The sequence below is a fragment of the Triturus cristatus genome, chromosome 3_1, assembly GCF_964204655.1.
Source record: "Triturus cristatus chromosome 3_1, aTriCri1.1, whole genome shotgun sequence".
Lineage (NCBI taxonomy): Eukaryota > Metazoa > Chordata > Amphibia > Caudata > Salamandridae > Triturus > Triturus cristatus.
The window spans coordinates 222,752,100-222,767,711 of record NC_140583.1 but is presented as its reverse complement, the minus strand read 5'-3'; positions in this window follow the sequence as shown (position 1 = coordinate 222,767,711).

The following is a 15,612-nucleotide window of genomic DNA, read 5'->3' as shown; positions in this document are numbered from 1 at the left end:
GAAGACATGGCTTGGCAGTTCGGGCTGGACTGTTCCCATGAGGCACAGGGTCAGACTGATTTGCATATGGCCATGTCTGAACTGGGGTGGCAGAGTGGGCTAAAGAACGGTGATGGATTAAACCCAGATCAGTTGACTGGGGGTGAGTGCTTGCAATGTTCAACACTCCGTCCATCATTTCCTTTGGTTTTTGCTTTGTTCGCCATAAGTTGGCAGGGTATGCTCAGACGTGAGTCCCTTGCTCACTTTGCCACTGGATTCAAGCAAGCCTGGCTGAATACGGCTGAAATGCCAGAAACCGGTCCTAGGAAGCTTGTTTCCGGTCCAGGGAAAACATGGCTTGGCAGTTCGGTCTGGACTGTTCCCATGAGGCACAGTGTCAGACTGATTTGCATATGGCCATGTCTGAACTGGGGTGGCAGAGTGGGCTAAAGAACGGTGATGGATTAAACCCAGATCAGTTGACTGGGGGTGAGTGCTTGCAATGTTCAACACTCCGTCCATCATTTCCTTTGGTTTTTGCTTTGTTTGCCATAAGTTGGCAGGGTATGCTCAGACGTGAGTCCCTTGCTCACTTTGCCACTGGATTCAAGCAAGCCTGGCTGAAGAGGGCTGAAATGCCAGAAACCGGTCCTAGGAAGCTTGTTTCCGGTCCAGGGAAGACATGGCTTGGCAGTTCGGGCTGGACTGTTTCCATGAGGCACAGGGTCAGACTGATTTGCATATGGCCATGTCTGAACTGGTGTGGCAGAGTGGGCTAAAGAACGGTGATGGATTAAACCCAGATCAGTAGACTGGGGGGGAGTGCTTGCAATGTTCAACACTCCGTCCATCATTTCCTTTGGTTTTTGCTTTGTTCGCCATAAGTTGGCAGTGTATGCTCAGACGTGAGTCTCTTGCTCACTTTGCCACTGGATTCAAGCAAGCCTGGCTGAAGACGGCTGAAATGCCAGAAACTGGTCCTAGGAAGCTTGTTTCCGGTCCAGGGATGACATGGCTTGGCAGTTCGGGCTGGACTGTTCCCATGAGGCACAGGGTCAGACTGATTTGCATATGGCCATGTCTGAACTGGGGTGGCAGGGTGGGCTAAAGAACGGTGATGGATTAAACCCAGATCAGCTGACTGGGGGTGAGTGCTTGCAATGTTCAACACTCCGTCCATCATTTCCTTTGGTTTTTGCTTTGTTTGCCATAAGTTGGCAGGGTATGCTCAGACGTGAGTCCCTTGCTCACTTTGCCACTGGATTCAAGCAAGCCTGGCTGAAGAGGGCTGAAATGCCAGAAACCGGTCCTAGGAAGCTTGTTTCCGGTCCAGGGAAGACATGGCTTGGCAGTTCGGGCTGGACTGTTCCCATGAGGCACAGGGTCAGACTGATTTGCATATGGCCATGTCTGAACTGGGGTGGCAGAGTGGGCTAAAGAACGGTGATGGATTAAACCCAGATCAGTTGACTGGGGGTGAGTGCTTGCAATGTTCAACACTCCGTCCATCATTTCCTTTGGTTTTTGCTTTGTTTGCCATAAGTTGGCAGGGTATGCTCAGACGTGAGTCCCTTGCTCACTTTGCCACTGGATTCAAGCAAGCCTGGCTGAAGACGGCTGAAATGCCAGAAACCGGTCCTAGGAAGCTTGTTTCCGGTCCAGGGAAGACATGGCTTGGCAGTTCGGGCTGGACTGTTCCCATGAGGCACAGGGTCAGACTGATTTGCATATGGCCATGTCTGAACTGGGGTGGCAGAGTGGGCTAAAGAACGGTGATGGATTAAACCCAGATCAGTTGACTGGGGGTGAGTGCTTGCAATGTTCAACACTCCGTCCATCATTTCCTTTGGTTTTTGCTTTGTTTGCCATAAGTTGGCAGGGTATGCTCAGACGTGAGTCCCTTGCTCACTTTGCCACTGGATTCAAGCAAGCCTGGCTGAAGAGGGCTGAAATGCCAGAAACCGGTCCTAGGAAGCTTGTTTCCGGTCCAGGGAAGACATGGCTTGGCAGTTCGGGCTGGACTGTTTCCATGAGGCACAGGGTCAGACTGATTTGCATATGGCCATGTCTGAACTGGTGTGGCAGAGTGGGCCAAAGAACGGTGATGGATTAAACCCAGATCAGTAGACTGGGGGTGAGTGCTTGCAATGTTCAACACTCCGTCCATCATTTCCTTTGGTTTTTGCTTTGTTCGCCATAAGTTGGCAGTGTATGCTCAGACGTGAGTCTCTTGCTCACTTTGCCACTGGATTCAAGCAAGCCTGGCTGAAGACGGCTGAAATGCCAGAAACCGGTCCTAGGAAGCTTGTTTCCGGTCCAGGGAAGACATGGCTTGGCAGTTCGGGCTGGACTGTTCCCATGAGGCACAGGGTCAGACTGATTTGCATATGGCCATGTCTGAACTGGGGTGGCAGAGTGGGCTAAAGAACGGTGATGGATTAAACCCAGATCAGTTGACTGGGGGTGAGTGCTTGCAATGTTCAACACTCCGTCCATCATTTCCTTTGGTTTTTGCTTTGTTCGCCATAAGTTGGCAGGGTATGCTCAGACGTGAGTCCCTTGCTCACTTTGCCACTGGATTCAAGCAAGCCTGGCTGAAGAGGGCTGAAATACCAGAAACCGGTCCTAGGAAGCTTGTTTCCGGTCCAGGGAAGACATGGCTTGGCAGTTCGGGCTGGACTGTTCCCATGAGGCACAGGGTCAGACTGATTTGCATATGGCCATGTCTGAACTGGGGTGGCAGAGTGGGCTAAAGAACGGTGATGGATTAAACCCAGATCAGTTGACTGGGGGTGAGTGCTTGCAATGTTCAACACTCCGGCCATCATTTCCTTTGGTTTTTGCTTTGTTCGCCATAAGTTGGCAGGGTATGCTCAGACGTGAGTCCCTTGCTCACTTTGCCACTGGATTCAAGCAAGCCTGGCTGAAGACGGCTGAAATACCAGAAACCGGTCCTAGGAAGCTTGTTTCCGGTCCTGGGAAGACATGGCTTGGCAGTTCCGGCTGGACTGTTCCCATGAGGCACAGGGTCAGACTGATTTGCATATGGCCATGTCTGAACTGGGGTGGCAGAGTGGGCTAAAGAACGGTGATGGATTAAACCCAGATCAGCTGACTGGGGGTGAGTGCTTGCAATGTTCAACACTCCGTCCATCATTTCCTTTGGTTTTTGCTTTGTTTGCCATAAGTTGGCAGGGTATGCTCAGACGTGAGTCCCTTGCTCACTTTGCCACTGGATTCAAGCAAGCCTGGCTGAAGAGGGCTGAAATGCCAGAAACCGGTCCTAGGAAGCTTGTTTCCGGTCCAGGGAAGACATGGCTTGGCAGTTCGGGCTGGACTGTTCCCATGAGGCACAGGGTCAGACTGATTTGCATATGGCCATGTCTGAACTGGGGTGGCAGAGTGGGCTAAAGAATGGTGATGGATTAAACCCAGATCAGTTGACTGGGGGTGAGTGCTTGCAATGTTCAACACTCCGTCCATCATTTCCTTTTAGTTTTTGCTTTGTTTACCATAACTTGGCAGGGTATGCTCAGACGTGAGTCCCTTGCTCACTTTGCCACTGGATTCAAGCAAGCCTGGCTGAAGAGGGCTGAAATGCCAGAAACCGGTCCTAGGAAGCTTGTTTCCGGTCCAGGGAAGACATGGCTTGGCAGTTCGGGCTGGACTGTTCCCATGAGGCACAGGGTCAGACTGATTTGCATATGGCCATGTCTGAACTGGGGTGGCAGAGTGGGCTAAAGAACGGTGATGGATTAAACCCAGATCAGTAGACTGGGGGTGAGTGCTTGCAATGTTCAACACTCCGTCCATCATTTCCTTTGGTTTTTGCTTTGTTCGCCATAAGTTGGCAGTGTATGCTCAGACGTGAGTCTCTTGCTCACTTTGCCACTGGATTCAAGCAAGCCTGGCTGAAGACGGCTGAAATGCCAGAAACCGGTCCTAGGAAGCTTGTTTCTGGTCCAGGGAAGACATGGCTTGGCAGTTCGGGCTGGACTGTTCCCATGAGGCACAGGGTCAGACTGATTTGCATATGGCCATGTCTGAACTGGGGTGGCAGAGTGGGCTAAAGAACGGTGATGGATTAAACCCAGATCAGTTGACTGGGGGTGAGTGCTTGCAATGTTCAACACTCCGTCCATCATTTCCTTTGGTTTTTGCTTTGTTCGCCATAAGTTGGCAGGGTATGCTCAGACGTGAGTCCCTTGCTCACTTTGCCACTGGATTCAAGCAAGCCTGGCTGAATACGGCTGAAATGCCAGAAACCGGTCCTAGGAAGCTTTTTTTCCGGTCCAGGGAAAACATGGCTTGGCAGTTCGGGCTGGACTGTTCCCATGAGGCACAGGGTCAGACTGATTTGCATATGGCCATGTCTGAACTGGGGTGGCAGAGTGGGCTAAAGAACGGTGATGGATTAAACCCAGATCAGTTGACTGGGGGTGAGTGCTTGCAATGTTCAACACTCCGTCCATCATTTCCTTTGGTTTTTGCTTTGTTCGCCATAAGTTGGCAGGGTATGCTCAGACGTGAGTCCCTTGCTCACTTTGCCACTGGATTCAAGCAAGCCTGGCTTTAGACGGCTGAAATACCAGAAACCGGTCCTAGGAAGCTTGTTTCCGGTCCTGGGAAGACATGGCTTGGCAGTTCGGGCTGGACTGTTCCCATGAGGCACAGGGTCAGACTGATTTGCATATGGCCATGTCTGAACTGGGGTGGCAGAGTGGTCTAAAGAACGGTGATGGATTAAACCCAGATCAGTTGACTGGGGGTGAGTGCTTGCAATGCTCAACACTCCGTCCATCATTTCCTTTGGTTTTTGCTTTGTTCGCCATAAGTTGGCAGGGTATGCTCAGACGTGAGTCCCTTGCTCACTTTGCCACTGGATTCAAGCAAGCCTGGCTGAAGACGGCTGAAATACCAGAAACCGGTCCTAGGAAGCTTGTTTCCGGTCCTGGGAAGACATGGCTTGGCAGTTCGGGCTGGACTGTTCCCATGAGGCACAGGGTCAGACTGATTTGCATATGGCCATGTCTGAACTGGGGTGGCAGAGTGGGCTAAAGAACGGTGATGGATTAAACCCAGATCAGCTGACTGGGGGTGAGTGCTTGCAATGTTCAACACTCCGTCCATCATTTCCTTTGGTTTTTGCTTTGTTTGCCATAAATTGGCAGGGTATGCTCAGACGTGAGTCCCTTGCTCACTTTGCCACTGGATTCAAGCAAGCCTGGCTGAAGAGGGCTGAAATGCCAGAAACCGGTCCTAGGAAGCTTGTTTCCGGTCCAGGGAAGACATGGCTTGGCAGTTCGGGCTGGACTGTTCCCATGAGGCACAGGGTCAGACTGATTTGCATATGGCCATGTCTGAACTGGGGTGGCAGAGTGGGCTAAAGAACGGTGATGGATTAAACCCAGATCAGTTGACTGGGGGTGAGTGCTTGCAATGTTCAACACTCCGTCCATCATTTCCTTTGGTTTTTGCTTTGTTCGCCATAAGTTGGCAGGGTATGCTCAGACGTGAGTCCCTTGCTCACTTTGCCACTGGATTCAAGCAAGCCTGGCTGAATACGGCTGAAATGCCAGAAACCGGTCCTAGGAAGCTTTTTTTCCGGTCCAGGGAAAACATGGCTTGGCAGTTCGGGCTGGACTGTTCCCATGAGGCACAGGGTCAGACTGATTTGCATATGGCAATGTCTGAACTGGGGTGGCAGAGTGGGCTAAAGAACTGTGATGGATTAAACCCAGATCAGTTGACTGGGGGTGAGTGCTTGCAATGTTCAACACTCCGTCCATCATTTCCTTTGGTTTTTGCTTTGTTCGCCATAAGTTGGCAGGGTATGCTCAGACGTGAGTCCCTTGCTCACTTTGCCACTGGATTCAAGCAAGCCTGGCTGAAGACGGCTGAAATACCAGAAACCGGTCCTAGGAAGCTTGTTTCCGGTCCTGGGAAGACATGGCTTGGCAGTTCGGGCTGGACTGTTCCCATGAGGCACAGGGTCAGACTGATTTGCATATGGCCATGTCTGAACTGGGTTGGCAAAGTGAGCTAAAGAACGGTGATGGATTAAACCCAGATCAGTTGACTGGGGGTGAGTGCTTGCAATGTTCAACACTCCGTCCATCATTTCCTTTGGTTTTTGCTTTGTTCGCCATAAGTTGGCAGGGTATGCTCAGACGTGAGTCCCTTGCTCACTTTGCCACTGGATTCAAGCAAGCCTGGCTGAATACGGCTGAAATGCCAGAAACCGGTCCTAGGAAGCTTGTTTCCGGTCCAGGGAAAACATGGCTTGGCAGTTCGGGCTGGACTGTTCCCATGAGGCACAGGGTCAGACTGATTTGCATATGGCCATGTCTGAACTGGGGTGGCAGAGTGGGCTAAAGAACGGTGATGGATTAAACCCAGATCAGTTGACTGGGGGTGAGTGCTTGCAATGTTCAACACTCCGTCCATCATTTCCTTTGGTTTTTACTTTGTTTGCCATAAGTTGGCAGGGTATGCTCAGACGTGAGTCCCTTGCTCACTTTGCCACTGAATTCAAGCAAGCCTGGCTGAAGAGGGCTGAAATGCCAGAAACCGGTCCTAGGAAGCTTGTTTCCGGTCCAGGGAAGACATGGCTTGGCAGTTCGGGCTGGACTGTTCCCATGAGGCACAGGGTCAGACTGATTTGCATATGGCCATGTCTGAACTGGGGTGGCAGAGTGGGCTAAAGAACGGTGATGGATTAAACCCAGATCAGTTGACTGGGGGTGAGTGCTTGCAATGTTCAACACTCCGTCCATCATTTCCTTTGGTTTTTGCTTTGTTTGCCATAAGTTGGCAGGGTATGCTCAGACGTGAGTCCCTTGCTCACTTTGCCACTGGATTCAAGCAAGCCTGGCTGAAGAGGGCTGAAATGCCAGAAACCGGTCCTAGGAAGCTTGTTTCCGGTCCAGGGAAGACATGGCTTGGCAGTTCGGGCTGGACTGTTTCCATGAGGCACAGGGTCAGACTGATTTGCATATGGCCATGTCTGAACTGGTGTGGCAGAGTGGGCTAAAGAACGGTGATGGATTAAACCCAGATCAGTAGACTGGGGGTGAGTGCTTGCAATGTTCAACACTCCGTCTATCATTTCCTTTGGTTTTTGCTTTGTTCGCCATAAGTTGGCAGTGTATGCTCAGACGTGAGTCTCTTGCTTACTTTGCCACTGGATTCAAGCAAGCCTGGCTGAAGACGGCTGAAATGCCAGAAACCGGTCCTAGGAAGCTTGTTTCCGGTCCAGGGAAGACATGGCTTGGCAGTTCGGGCTGGACTGTTCCCATGAGGCACAGGGTCAGACTGATTTGCATATGGCCATGTCTGAACTGGGGTGGCAGAGTGGGCTAAAGAACGGTGATGGATTAAACCCAGATCAGTTGACTGGGGGTGAGTGCTTGCAATGTTCAACACTCCGTCCATCATTTCCTTTGGTTTTTGCTTTGTTCGCCATAAGTTGGCAGCGTATGCTCAGACGTGAGTCCCTTGCTCACTTTGCCACTGGATTCAAGCAAGCCTGGCTGAATACGGCTGAAATGCCAGAAACCGGTCCTAGGAAGCTTGTTTCCGGTCCAGGGAAAACATGGCTTGGCAGTTCGGGCTGGACTGTTCCCATGAGGCACAGGGTCAGACTGATTTGCATATGGCCATGTCTGAACTGGGGTGGCAGAGTGGGCTAAAGAACGGTGATGGATTAAACCCAGATCAGTTGACTGGGGGTGAGTGCTTGCAATGTTCAACACTCCGTCCATCATTTCCTTTGGTTTTTGCTTTGTTTGCCATAAGTTGGCAGGGTATGCTCAGACTTGAGTCCCTTGCTCACTTTGCCACTGGATTCAAGCAAGCCTGGCTGAAGAGGGCTGAAATGCCAGAAGCCGGTCCTAGGAAGCTTGTTTCCGGTCCAGGGAAGACATGGCTTGGCAGTTCGGGCTGGACTGTTTCCATGAGGCACAGGGTCAGACTGATTTGCATATGGCCATGTCTGAACTGGTGTGGCAGAGTGGGCTAAAGAACGGTGATGGATTAAACCCAGATCAGTAGACTGGGGGGGAGTGCTTGCAATGTTCAACACTCCGTCCATCATTTCCTTTGGTTTTTGCTTTGTTCGCCATAAGTTGGCAGTGTATGCTCAGACGTGAGTCTCTTGCTCACTTTGCCACTGGATTCAAGCAAGCCTGGCTGAAGACGGCTGAAATGCCAGAAACTGGTCCTAGGAAGCTTGTTTCCGGTCCAGGGATGACATGGCTTGGCAGTTCGGGCTGGACTGTTCCCATGAGGCACAGGGTCAGACTGATTTGCATATGGCCATGTCTGAACTGGGGTGGCAGGGTGGGCTAAAGAACGGTGATGGATTAAACCCAGATCAGCTGACTGGGGGTGAGTGCTTGCAATGTTCAACACTCCGTCCATCATTTCCTTTGGTTTTTGCTTTGTTTGCCATAAGTTGGCAGGGTATGCTCAGACGTGAGTCCCTTGCTCACTTTGCCACTGGATTCAAGCAAGCCTGGCTGAAGAGGGCTGAAATGCCAGAAACCGGTCCTAGGAAGCTTGTTTCCGGTCCAGGGAAGACATGGCTTGGCAGTTCGGGCTGGACTGTTCCCATGAGGCACAGGGTCAGACTGATTTGCATATGGCCATGTCTGAACTGGGGTGGCAGAGTGGGCTAAAGAACGGTGATGGATTAAACCCAGATCAGTTGACTGGGGGTGAGTGCTTGCAATGTTCAACACTCCGTCCATCATTTCCTTTGGTTTTTGCTTTGTTTGCCATAAGTTGGCAGGGTATGCTCAGACGTGAGTCCCTTGCTCACTTTGCCACTGGATTCAAGCAAGCCTGGCTGAAGACGGCTGAAATGCCAGAAACCGGTCCTAGGAAGCTTGTTTCCGGTCCAGGGAAGACATGGCTTGGCAGTTCGGGCTGGACTGTTCCCATGAGGCACAGGGTCAGACTGATTTGCATATGGCCATGTCTGAACTGGGGTGGCAGAGTGGGCTAAAGAACGGTGATGGATTAAACCCAGATCAGTTGACTGGGGGTGAGTGCTTGCAATGTTCAACACTCCGTCCATCATTTCCTTTGGTTTTTGCTTTGTTTGCCATAAGTTGGCAGGGTATGCTCAGACGTGAGTCCCTTGCTCACTTTGCCACTGGATTCAAGCAAGCCTGGCTGAAGAGGGCTGAAATGCCAGAAACCGGTCCTAGGAAGCTTGTTTCCGGTCCAGGGAAGACATGGCTTGGCAGTTCGGGCTGGACTGTTTCCATGAGGCACAGGGTCAGACTGATTTGCATATGGCCATGTCTGAACTGGTGTGGCAGAGTGGGCCAAAGAACGGTGATGGATTAAACCCAGATCAGTAGACTGGGGGTGAGTGCTTGCAATGTTCAACACTCCGTCCATCATTTCCTTTGGTTTTTGCTTTGTTCGCCATAAGTTGGCAGTGTATGCTCAGACGTGAGTCTCTTGCTCACTTTGCCACTGGATTCAAGCAAGCCTGGCTGAAGACGGCTGAAATGCCAGAAACCGGTCCTAGGAAGCTTGTTTCCGGTCCAGGGAAGACATGGCTTGGCAGTTCGGGCTGGACTGTTCCCATGAGGCACAGGGTCAGACTGATTTGCATATGGCCATGTCTGAACTGGGGTGGCAGAGTGGGCTAAAGAACGGTGATGGATTAAACCCAGATCAGTTGACTGGGGGTGAGTGCTTGCAATGTTCAACACTCCGTCCATCATTTCCTTTGGTTTTTGCTTTGTTCGCCATAAGTTGGCAGGGTATGCTCAGACGTGAGTCCCTTGCTCACTTTGCCACTGGATTCAAGCAAGCCTGGCTGAAGAGGGCTGAAATGCCAGAAACCGGTCCTAGGAAGCTTGTTTCCGGTCCAGGGAAGACATGGCTTGGCAGTTCGGGCTGGACTGTTTCCATGAGGCACAGGGTCAGACTGATTTGCATATGGCCATGTCTGAACTGGTGTGGCAGAGTGGGCTAAAGAACGGTGATGGATTAAACCCAGATCAGTAGACTGGGGGGGAGTGCTTGCAATGTTCAACACTCCGTCCATCATTTCCTTTGGTTTTTGCTTTGTTCGCCATAAGTTGGCAGTGTATGCTCAGACGTGAGTCTCTTGCTCACTTTGCCACTGGATTCAAGCAAGCCTGGCTGAAGACGGCTGAAATGCCAGAAACTGGTCCTAGGAAGCTTGTTTCCGGTCCAGGGATGACATGGCTTGGCAGTTCGGGCTGGACTGTTCCCATGAGGCACAGGGTCAGACTGATTTGCATATGGCCATGTCTGAACTGGGGTGGCAGAGTGGGCTAAAGAACGGTGATGGATTAAACCCAGATCAGTTGACTGGGGGTGAGTGCTTGCAATGTTCAACACTCCGGCCATCATTTCCTTTGGTTTTTGCTTTGTTCGCCATAAGTTGGCAGGGTATGCTCAGACGTGAGTCCCTTGCTCACTTTGCCACTGGATTCAAGCAAGCCTGGCTGAATACGGCTGAAATGCCAGAAACCGGTCCTAGGAAGCTTGTTTCCGGTCCAGGGAAAACATGGCTTGGCAGTTCGGGCTGGACTGTTCCCATGAGGCACAGGGTCAGACTGATTTGCATATGGCCATGTCTGAACTGGGGTGGCAGAGTGGGCTAAAGAACGGTGATGGATTAAACCCAGATCAGTTGACTGGGGGTGAGTGCTTGCAATGTTCAACACTCCGTCCATCATTTCCTTTGCTTTTTGCTTTGTTCGCCATAAGTTGGCAGGGTATGCTCAGACGTGAGTCCCTTGCTCACTTTGCCACTGGATTCAAGCAAGCCTGGCTGAAGACGGCTGAAATACCAGAAACCGGTCCTAGGAAGCTTGTTTCCGGTCCTGGGAAGACATGGCTTGGCAGTTCGGGCTGGACTGTTCCCATGAGGCACAGGGTCAGACTGATTTGCATATGGCCATGTCTGAACTGGGGTGGCAGGGTGGGCTAAAGAACGGTGATGGATTAAACCCAGATCAGCTGACTGGGGGTGAGTGCTTGCAATGTTCAACACTCCGTCCATCATTTCCTTTGGTTTTTGCTTTGTTTGCAATAAGTTGGCAGGGTATGCTCAGACGTGAGTCCCTTGCTCACTTTGCCACTGGATTCAAGCAAGCCTGGCTGAAGACGGCTGAAATGCCAGAAACCGGTCCTAGGAAGCTTGTTTCCGGTCCAGGGAAGACATGGCTTGGCAGTTCGGGCTGGACTGTTTCCATGAGGCACAGGGTCAGACTGATTTGCATATGGCCATGTCTGAACTGGTGTGGCAGAGTGGGCTAAAGAACGGTGATGGATTAAACCCAGATCAGTAGACTGGGGGTGAGTGCTTGCAATGTTCAACACTCCGTCCATCATTTCCTTTGGTTTTTGCTTTGTTCGCCATAAGTTGGCAGTGTATGCTCAGACGTGAGTCTCTTGCTCACTTTGCCACTGGATTCAAGCAAGCCTGGCTGAAGACGGCTGAAATGCCAGAAACCGGTCCTAGGAAGCTTGTTTCCGGTCCAGGGAAGACATGGCTTGGCAGTTCGGGCTGGACTGTTCCCATGAGGCACAGGGTCAGACTGATTTGCATATGGCCATGTCTGAACTGGGGTGGCAGAGTGGGCTAAAGAACGGTGATGGATTAAACCCAGATCAGTTGACTGGGGATGAGTGCTTGCAATGTTCAACACTCCGTCCATCATTTCCTTTGGTTTTTGCTTTGTTTGCCATAAGTTGGCAGGGTATGCTCAGACGTGAGTCCCTTGCTCACTTTGCCACTGGATTCAAGCAAGCCTGGCTGAAGAGGGCTGAAATGCCAGAAACCGGTCCTAGGAAGCTTGTTTCCGGTCCAGGGAAGACATGGCTTGGCAGTTCGGGCTGGACTGTTTCCATGAGGCACAGGGTCAGACTGATTTGCATATGGCCATGTCTGAACTGGTGTGGCAGAGTGGGCCAAAGAACGGTGATGGATTAAACCCAGATCAGTAGACTGGGGGTGAGTGCTTGCAATGTTCAACACTCCGTCCATCATTTCCTTTGGTTTTTGCTTTGTTCGCCATAAGTTGGCAGTGTATGCTCAGACGTGAGTCTCTTGCTCACTTTGCCACTGGATTCAAGCAAGCCTGGCTGAAGACGGCTGAAATGCCAGAAACCGGTCCTAGGAAGCTTGTTTCCGGTCCAGGGAAGACATGGCTTGGCAGTTCGGGCTGGACTGTTCCCATGAGGCACAGGGTCAGACTGATTTGCATATGGCCATGTCTGAACTGGGGTGGCAGAGTGGGCTAAAGAACGGTGATGGATTAAACCCAGATCAGTTGACTGGGGGTGAGTGCTTGCAATGTTCAACACTCCGTCCATCATTTCCTTTGGTTTTTGCTTTGTTCGCCATAAGTTGGCAGGGTATGCTCAGACGTGAGTCCCTTGCTCACTTTGCCACTGGATTCAAGCAAGCCTGGCTGAAGAGGGCTGAAATACCAGAAACCGGTCCTAGGAAGCTTGTTTCCGGTCCAGGGAAGACATGGCTTGGCAGTTCGGGCTGGACTGTTCCCATGAGGCACAGGGTCAGACTGATTTGCATATGGCCATGTCTGAACTGGGGTGGCAGAGTGGGCTAAAGAACGGTGATGGATTAAACCCAGATCAGTTGACTGGGGGTGAGTGCTTGCAATGTTCAACACTCCGTCCATCATTTCCTTTGGTTTTTGCTTTGTTTGCCATAAGTTGGCAGGGTATGCTCAGACGTGAGTCCCTTGCTCACTTTGCCACTGGATTCAAGCAAGCCTGGCTGAAGACGGCTGAAATACCAGAAACCGGTCCTAGGAAGCTTGTTTCCGGTCCAGGGAAGACATGGCTTGGCAGTTCCGGCTGGACTGTTCCCATGAGGCACAGGGTCAGACTGATTTGCATATGGCCATGTCTGAACTGGGGTGGCAGAGTGGGCTAAAGAACGGTGATGGATTAAACCCAGATCAGCTGACTGGGGGTGAGTGCTTGCAATGTTCAACACTCCGTCCATCATTTCCTTTGGTTTTTGCTTTGTTTGCCATAAGTTGGCAGGGTATGCTCAGACGTGAGTCCCTTGCTCACTTTGCCACTGGATTCAAGCAAGCCTGGCTGAAGAGGGCTGAAATGCCAGAAACCGGTCCTAGGAAGCTTGTTTCCGGTCCAGGGAAGACATGGCTTGGCAGTTCGGGCTGGACTGTTCCCATGAGGCACAGGGTCAGACTGATTTGCATATGGCCATGTCTGAACTGGGGTGGCAGAGTGGGCTAAAGAACGGTGATGGATTAAACCCAGATCAGTAGACTGGGGGTGAGTGCTTGCAATGTTCAACACTCCGTCCATCATTTCCTTTGGTTTTTGCTTTGTTCGCCATAAGTTGGCAGTGTATGCTCAGACGTGAGTCTCTTGCTCACTTTGCCACTGGATTCAAGCAAGCCTGGCTGAAGACGGCTGAAATGCCAGAAACCGGTCCTAGGAAGCTTGTTTCTGGTCCAGGGAATACATGGCTTGGCAGTTCGGGCTGGACTGTTCCCATGAGGCACAGGGTCAGACTGATTTGCATATGGCCATGTCTGAACTGGGGTGGCAGAGTGGGCTAAAGAACGGTGAGTGCTTGCAATGTTCAACACTCCGTCCATCATTTCCTTTGGTTTTTGCTTTGTTCGCCATAAGTTGGCAGGGTATGCTCAGACGTGAGTCCCTTGCTCACTTTGCCACTGGATTCAAGCAAGCCTGGCTGAATACGGCTGAAATGCCAGAAACCGGTCCTAGGAAGCTTTTTTTCCGGTCCAGGGAAAACATGGCTTGGCAGTTCGGGCTGGACTGTTCCCATGAGGCACAGGGTCAGACTGATTTGCATATGGCCATGTCTGAACTGGGGTGGCAGAGTGGGCTAAAGAACGGTGATGGATTAAACCCAGATCAGTTGACTGGGGGTGAGTGCTTGCAATGTTCAACACTCCGTCCATCATTTCCTTTGGTTTTTGCTTTGTTCGCCATAAGTTGGCAGGGTATGCTCAGACGTGAGTCCCTTGCTCACTTTGCCACTGGATTCAAGCAAGCCTGGCTTTAGACGGCTGAAATACCAGAAACCGGTCCTAGGAAGCTTGTTTCCGGTCCTGGGAAGACATGGCTTGGCAGTTCGGGCTGGACTGTTCCCATGAGGCACAGGGTCAGACTGATTTGCATATGGCCATGTCTGAACTGGGGTGGCAGAGTGGGCTAAAGAACGGTGATGGATTAAACCCAGATCAGTTGACTGGGGGTGAGTGCTTGCAATGCTCAACACTCCGTCCATCATTTCCTTTGGTTTTTGCTTTGTTCGCCATAAGTTGGCAGGGTATGCTCAGACGTGAGTCCCTTGCTCACTTTGCCACTGGATTCAAGCAAGCCTGGCTGAAGACGGCTGAAATACCAGAAACCGGTCCTAGGAAGCTTGTTTCCGGTCCTGGGAAGACATGGCTTGGCAGTTCGGGCTGGACTGTTCCCATGAGGCACAGGGTCAGACTGATTTGCATATGGCCATGTCTGAACTGGGGTGGCAGAGTGGGCTAAAGAACGGTGATGGATTAAACCCAGATCAGCTGACTGGGGGTGAGTGCTTGCAATGTTCAACACTCCGTCCATCATTTCCTTTGGTTTTTGCTTTGTTTGCCATAAGTTGGCAGGGTATGCTCAGACGTGAGTCCCTTGCTCACTTTGCCACTGGATTCAAGCAAGCCTGGCTGAATACGGCTGAAATGCCAGAAACCGGTCCTAGGAAGCTTGTTTCCGGTCCAGGGAAAACATGGCTTGGCAGTTCGGTCTGGACTGTTCCCATGAGGCACAGTGTCAGACTGATTTGCATATGGCCATGTCTGAACTGGGGTGGCAGAGTGGGCTAAAGAACGGTGATGGATTAAACCCAGATCAGTTGACTGGGGGTGAGTGCTTGCAATGTTCAACACTCCGTCCATCATTTCCTTTGGTTTTTGCTTTGTTTGCCATAAGTTGGCAGGGTATGCTCAGACGTGAGTCCCTTGCTCACTTTGCCACTGGATTCAAGCAAGCCTGGCTGAAGAGGGCTGAAATGCCAGAAACCGGTCCTAGGAAGCTTGTTTCCGGTCCAGGGAAGACATGGCTTGGCAGTTCGGGCTGGACTGTTTCCATGAGGCACAGGGTCAGACTGATTTGCATATGGCCATGTCTGAACTGGTGTGGCAGAGTGGGCTAAAGAACGGTGATGGATTAAACCCAGATCAGTAGACTGGGGGGGAGTGCTTGCAATGTTCAACACTCCGTCCATCATTTCCTTTGGTTTTTGCTTTGTTCGCCATAAGTTGGCAGTGTATGCTCAGACGTGAGTCTCTTGCTCACTTTGCCACTGGATTCAAGCAAGCCTGGCTGAAGACGGCTGAAATGCCAGAAACTGGTCCTAGGAAGCTTGTTTCCGGTCCAGGGATGACATGGCTTGGCAGTTCGGGCTGGACTGTTCCCATGAGGCACAGGGTCAGACTGATTTGCATATGGCCATGTCTGAACTGGGGTGGCAGGGTGGGCTAAAGAACGGTGATGGATTAAACCCAGATCAGCTGACTGGGGGTGAGTGCTTGCAATGTTCAACACTCCGTCCATCAT